This window comes from Dromiciops gliroides, chromosome 6 (assembly GCF_019393635.1).
Source record: "Dromiciops gliroides isolate mDroGli1 chromosome 6, mDroGli1.pri, whole genome shotgun sequence".
Lineage (NCBI taxonomy): Eukaryota > Metazoa > Chordata > Mammalia > Microbiotheria > Microbiotheriidae > Dromiciops > Dromiciops gliroides.
The window spans coordinates 251,796,814-251,802,813 of NC_057866.1; the positions used below are offsets into that span (position 1 = coordinate 251,796,814).

Below are 6,000 nucleotides of genomic sequence, written 5' to 3' on the forward strand. Positions count from 1 at the left end.
TTGCACTTTAAGCAAATCATTTTAGCAACTGAGTAGAATATGGACTGGGGCAGATAGACACTTGAGCCAGTAATAGCAATCAGAAGCTTATTGTAATTATAAACGTATGAGGTGGTGAGAACCTGCAGCAAGATAGGGACTGAGCAAGTGGGAAAAGGTGGGGATGTATATGAGGTGTTGTGAAGAAACAACAATTCTAGGCAACAGATTGGATATCTGGGATGAGTATAGGTGAGGAGTCGAGGAAAACATCAAAGTTGCTACTCTGGATGACTGCAAAGATGGTCGCACCCGTACCAGTAATAGAGAAGTCCAGAAAAAAAAAAAAGAATTTTGGTGGAGGGAGAGAGATGATGGGTTCCATTTTGGACATGTGGAGTTTGAGATATTTTTTGAAGATATTATTTTGAGATATTTTTGAACATGTACTTTAAAGTGTCTAAGAGAGTTGGTGATGTGAGACTAGAGGTCAGGAGAGAGGTTAAAGTTAGATAAATAGATCTGAAAAATATTTGAATAACAATAATCATTTAACACATGGGAGATGATGAGATCATCAAGTGAGATAACATAGAGAGAGAAAAGACATGTGCCCAGGATATACCCATGCTTGGTGAGTGGGAAAAGATCTAGCTAAGGATCATCAGACAGATACAATGGAAAAAGAGCTATTCTCTGAGCCAAGATCTAGGCTTGGATTTTGATGCATACAAAGTGTGTCATCTAAACAAATAATTTAAGTTCTCAGCACCTCTGGGCAACTTCTTTATTCTCTAACTTACCAAGGTGACAACCAGCACTGGAGAAGGAACTTCCACACAGAGAACTTCGCCAATAAAATTACAGGTCCAGTCCCTACCCTACATGTTGCATCACTATAATGAATAATAACAACTCACACATACAACATATTAGGTTTGTAAATCAATTTGCCCATACAAGTTGCTCTGCTCTTCTACTTTTTTCTATTTGCCCAGCACTTTTTAAGACATAGGAAAATCTAACAAAAATGTGAATGAGCCTCCCCTAGAAGCATAAGCTCAAGCTAACAAGCAGATTTTAATTGGTTTCAGACTTATAGCCCAAATGAACTAAAATTGATTCAACTTCACTGAACTATGTATCGTTTATTTTGTAACTGGAATAAGAGTATCAGGCAACTAGAAATCAATGAATTGATTTAAATATTATGCAGAAAAAATGGAGCTATTGCTATGCGCACATTTTTATGATTTAAAATCAAGTCAGCATTTTTTTCATGTCAGAGGCTATGACAGGGCAACATTGATTAACACATTCAGACCCAATCATAAAGAAAAAGACTTGGAACTGCAGATTTTTCTAGTCAAAAATGCAAAATAAAAGTCTGCCTTCTAGGTTTACATCAAGTTCAAAGTTATTAAGCAGTGACAGTTGAATTTACAAGATTTTGTGAGTGAGTTTGGGAAAGTAAAAGTCAAATTTAAGAACAATAAGCTAATCATTTTTTTGGTTATTGTTTCTGTTTCTGTTTGCGGGGGCGGGGGAAGTCTCAAATTAAATACCCCCCCCAAAAAAGCATTCCATACACATAGCTGAATACAAAAAATAATTCCGTACAAAACCACAATTCCCTATTTTATACCACTTGCTTTAAAAATAAACATTTAACCATGTTACTTTCTAAACTGTCTTGCTTATCTGTGCTTCCTTCTGAACTTCCTTATATTCTCTTCTATATATTTTTTAAAAATATTGCTATGACTTACTTTATTTTTTATCATTGTTACAATGATACAAATTTCTTTCTCCCATTCCCACAATAGAATCTGAGGGAAAAAAATTCTTGCGACAAAAAAATTCAAGCAAAATTAATCCACACTGACAATGTCCAAAAATGTATGTTTTTCATTCCTATTCCGGGAGGTGGGTAATATGCTTCATCATCTGGAGACAAGGATTTTCTTTACAATGTTACTATCCTTGTATAAATTGTTCTGAGTCTACTCAATTCATTTTGCATTAGTTCAAACTACCCAGCAATCTAACACCCCTTAGATAGTAGTTCTTCACTGCCCACCCTATTAGTCCCCTCAGCCTCTCCCAGAATCACTAAAATGTTTCCCCCTTTGCTTGCAGCTATTCTCTCCTTTTAACAACTTTGCTGTTCCTTCTTATTCTGATGAAGTTAAGGTTCTTCAATGCTAACTTATATGTGTATGTGTATATATGTGTGTGTATATATACATATAAAACATATGTATATGTGTATATATACATATATAACCTGTATTGTATGTCTTTATATGTGTGTATACGTATATAACTTACATGTGTATACATATATGTACATATATATGTATACATATACACACATATAAAGTTTTTGTTTCACACACTTTCTTTGTGAGTGATTTTGTGGAAGTAAAATCCTCCTTTCTCTGTTTCAGATAAGAGTGAAGTTCATGTGCTGTCCATTCCCCACCACCACCACCAGCTCCATCCTTTCTTCATGTTTTTATACTCTTCTTCTCATATACCTCAGGTATGAGAAATACCATGTTTTAATACCTTCTTCCTCATTTCAGAAGAAGTGGAATTTTTATTCTTCCATCTCTTTTCCATCTTAAAATTCTTGGAACATAACCAATTCCTTCCACATACATTTTCTATCCTCCCCCCCTCCCAAGATTTTTTTTTAAATTTAACTCCTTCAGCACACTTTGAAGATATTAAGGTTTGAAAGGGACATTTGTTTCTTCTCAATTAGGATGTTAGCACTACATCATCATTCAGCTCCTTCCAGTTGTTCAAATAAATTTGCCTTTCTAGATTTTTCTGGATTTTTATATTTATGTTTCAAAATTCCTTCTTAGATCCAGTCTTTTCATCAGAAATCCTTCAAAATTCTCTATTTCATTAAGGGTCCATTTCCTCCCTGTTGTATTATATTCAGTTTTGCAAGATAAAGTATTCTTGTTTGTAAAACTATCTTTTACCTAAATTGATTTGAGTAGAGGGAGAAACTTGAATCAGGTAGACTTATTAGGAGGCTATTGTAATAGTACAAGCTAGAGCTAGTGAATGCATGAAGTAGGGTGGCAGCTATGTGAATAGGGAGGAGAGAACAGATGCAAGAAATGTTGTGGTGGTAATAATAATAATAGCAATATTTTGCAACTGGTTAAATTGTGGAGTCTTGGAGAGTTAGGAGTTGGGGGTGACACCAAATTTAAGAACTTGGGTGACTAGAAGAATAGTGACTTTATGAACAGAAATAGGGAAGTGTGGAAGGTATCAGGATATGGGGGAAAATATAATGAAGGGTGAAGGTTTTTTTTGGGGGGGGGCAACTTGTTGAGTTTGAGATAGCCATGGGGTATCTAAATCAAGATGTCCAATAAGCAGTTAGTAACATGAGAATAGATTGTAGGAGAGAGTCTCATGCTGGATATAAAAATCTGTAAGTCATAAACATGGAGATGATAATTATACCATATGAATTGATAATGTCACTGAGAAGGTATATCACAAGAAGAGGGCCCAGGAGAGGAACTAATTTTTATTTATGTTCCTTTGGCACCTTGTGTTTTTTTACCACACTTATTTTCTCAATTGTCCCTACATACAAACACACACACACACACACACACACACACACACACACACACACACACACTACTCTTCTTTTTAAGAAATAAAACAAACAAAACCAAATTATCACCAGTCAGCATTTGCAACCCATTCATCTCTATGCTTAGAGGGGAGGGAAATGTATTTCATTATAGAGGACAGGACTGTATAGAATTAATTATTAAACTTGTAAGGGAAGAGAATATGAATTTATTAAATGACTACTATGTGCCAGGCATTGTGCTAAGCACTTTTATAAATGTTATCTCATTTGAGTTTCATAAAGTCTTCATAATATGGCTAACTCAAGTATGTTTTATTCAGGCAAGTATGCTTATCTCAGTTCAGTCCTAATAAAGAAATCACTCTCACTCCCCTAGAGGTTGAGAAAGAGAAAAAGGAGATGAAGGAAGAGGAGGAGGAAGAAGAACAAGAATGAGAAAAGAAAGAAGAAAAAGAGGAAGAAGAAAAGAAGAAAGATAAGAAGAAACATTACATATTGAAAATTTGTATTTAAATAAACTATGGTTCTGAGTGAGATGTCTGAATTTTTTTGCTTGTGCATAACAAGGAACACAATGTGGTAATGCCTCATTACTTACTAGAAATTGAGTCAATAAATGCCTATGGTTCCCCTAAAAAAATGTTAACATCAATTTCAATTGATAGATTTTTTTAAAATTCAGAATCGCAGACTACAAGGAGCCTTGAAGATCATCTAATTCCACTCCATTTGACATTCATCTATCTCATATTTTTCTATCATACTTTAATGTATTTATAAAATACTTTCCTTCTAACAACCCTGCAAGGTAGATCCAAATTATTTCCATTTTACAGATGAGCAAACTGATACCAAAGAGATTAAGAGTCACAGAGCTCAAAAGTGTCACAGCTAAGACTAGAACCCAGGTGAGGTGTTCGAGCTCATGGTGGTCACTTCCTTTCTTTCAGATGTTTAGCTTCTTTCAGGTAAAAGTTTTAATAATTTTACTTTTTGTGGCAGCTAGATGGCACAGTAGATAACACACCAGCCCTTGACTCAGGAGAACCTGAGTTCAAATCCACCCTCAGATACTTGACATTTATTAGCTGTGTGACCCTGAGCAAGTCACTTAACCCTCATTGCCCCACAAAATAATAATAATAATAATAATAATAATTCTATTTTTGTTTTATTTCAATTTCTTGGCCTTTCTCCATACATTGAACTGTGGGTTCTGATCTTTTCTTTTGCTATTTGACTTGATGATCTCCATGCTTACATAACCCATACAAGTTACTTATTATTTAATTTGTACAATTCTTAGAGTGTCAAGAGTTGCCTTGCGGCAAAGTGAATGAACAGAGAACCAGCATTGGAGTCAGGAAGACCAGTGGTCTGATACCTTCTAGTTATATGGTCCTGGGCAAACAATTTATTAACATAGTGCCCTCAGACAACTCTCTGAGACTAAGAATTGTAAAGCAGCTGCCAATATCCATTGGTAAAAGGAGTTTCCTCCTCAAGAGTTCCTTATGCCAATGAAATCATGTTGGAGACAAAAAGGCAGAGGGATCAAGGGGAGAGAAGTAGCATGGTGTAGAGGAGGGAATGCTAGACTTAGAATCATGAGAGACCAGGTTTGAGTCTCATCTCTGATACTTACTAGTGTGTTGTTTATAAATGTGGGTTCTAATCAGTTCCCCCAGTTTTGGGGGAAACTGGCTAAAATCACTGATAAATTCACCAAGAGTTTAGGCTTTTAAGGGTATATTAAAAGATATAAGATAGTAAAGAGAGAGAAAGATTGAGAACAGATTCCTTAGAGCATGGAAATTTTAGCCTTTCTAACTGCTCACGAGAAGTCCTGCCCCCAAGCCAATGTCTCAAACCAAAGAGAAAGAAGCCCTCCACCAGCATTCACTTTCTACTTCGTGTCCTCCTACCAGAAATGGGAGGCTCTTAAAGTTGATTGGCTGAGAGTGGTCTCCTGCTAATGCAGCAGTCCACAGCCTCTGAGAACACTCCTTCTCAGGACTGGCCAAATTCAAATTCAAGATCTAATGACCTCTAAGTGGGCGCCCAGTAGTTCCTCATTCACACCCAATTCAAACACTACTAAGTCAATCAAGTCAGATCCCTGGGCATCTACCAAATTCCATTATCTTAACACATACCCCCCTTTGTTTCATCGAGGAACACGGAGTGTTTCCTTGATGAAACAGTAAAAAAAAATAACAGAATACCCTATGCTAACAAACAATATATAAATAACAATATAGGAAAAGGAGAAAGGGGAAATTTTGTCCAGAGAGGCAGTCCCTCATGAACCAGTGCTTTGACACTGTCTATAGAGGGAGGGCCTCTGCAGTGAATACATATTACAAATGGTGTATATAGTAACA

The 6,000-nt window shown here is 36.0% G+C and overlaps 1 long non-coding RNA gene across 1 annotated transcript in view; it reads left to right on the plus strand.

Moving 5' to 3' along the window:
* The window catches only part of LOC122730614, a 33,112-nt gene extending 29,060 nt beyond the window's left edge, over positions 1 to 4,052 (plus strand). The window contains exons 3-4 of the long non-coding RNA XR_006353520.1: positions 2,430 to 2,524; positions 3,993 to 4,052. This is a non-coding gene — a long non-coding RNA (uncharacterized LOC122730614). The remainder of the gene's footprint in view (positions 1 to 2,429; positions 2,525 to 3,992) is intronic.
* The last annotated feature ends 1,948 nt before the right edge of the window (positions 4,053 to 6,000 follow it).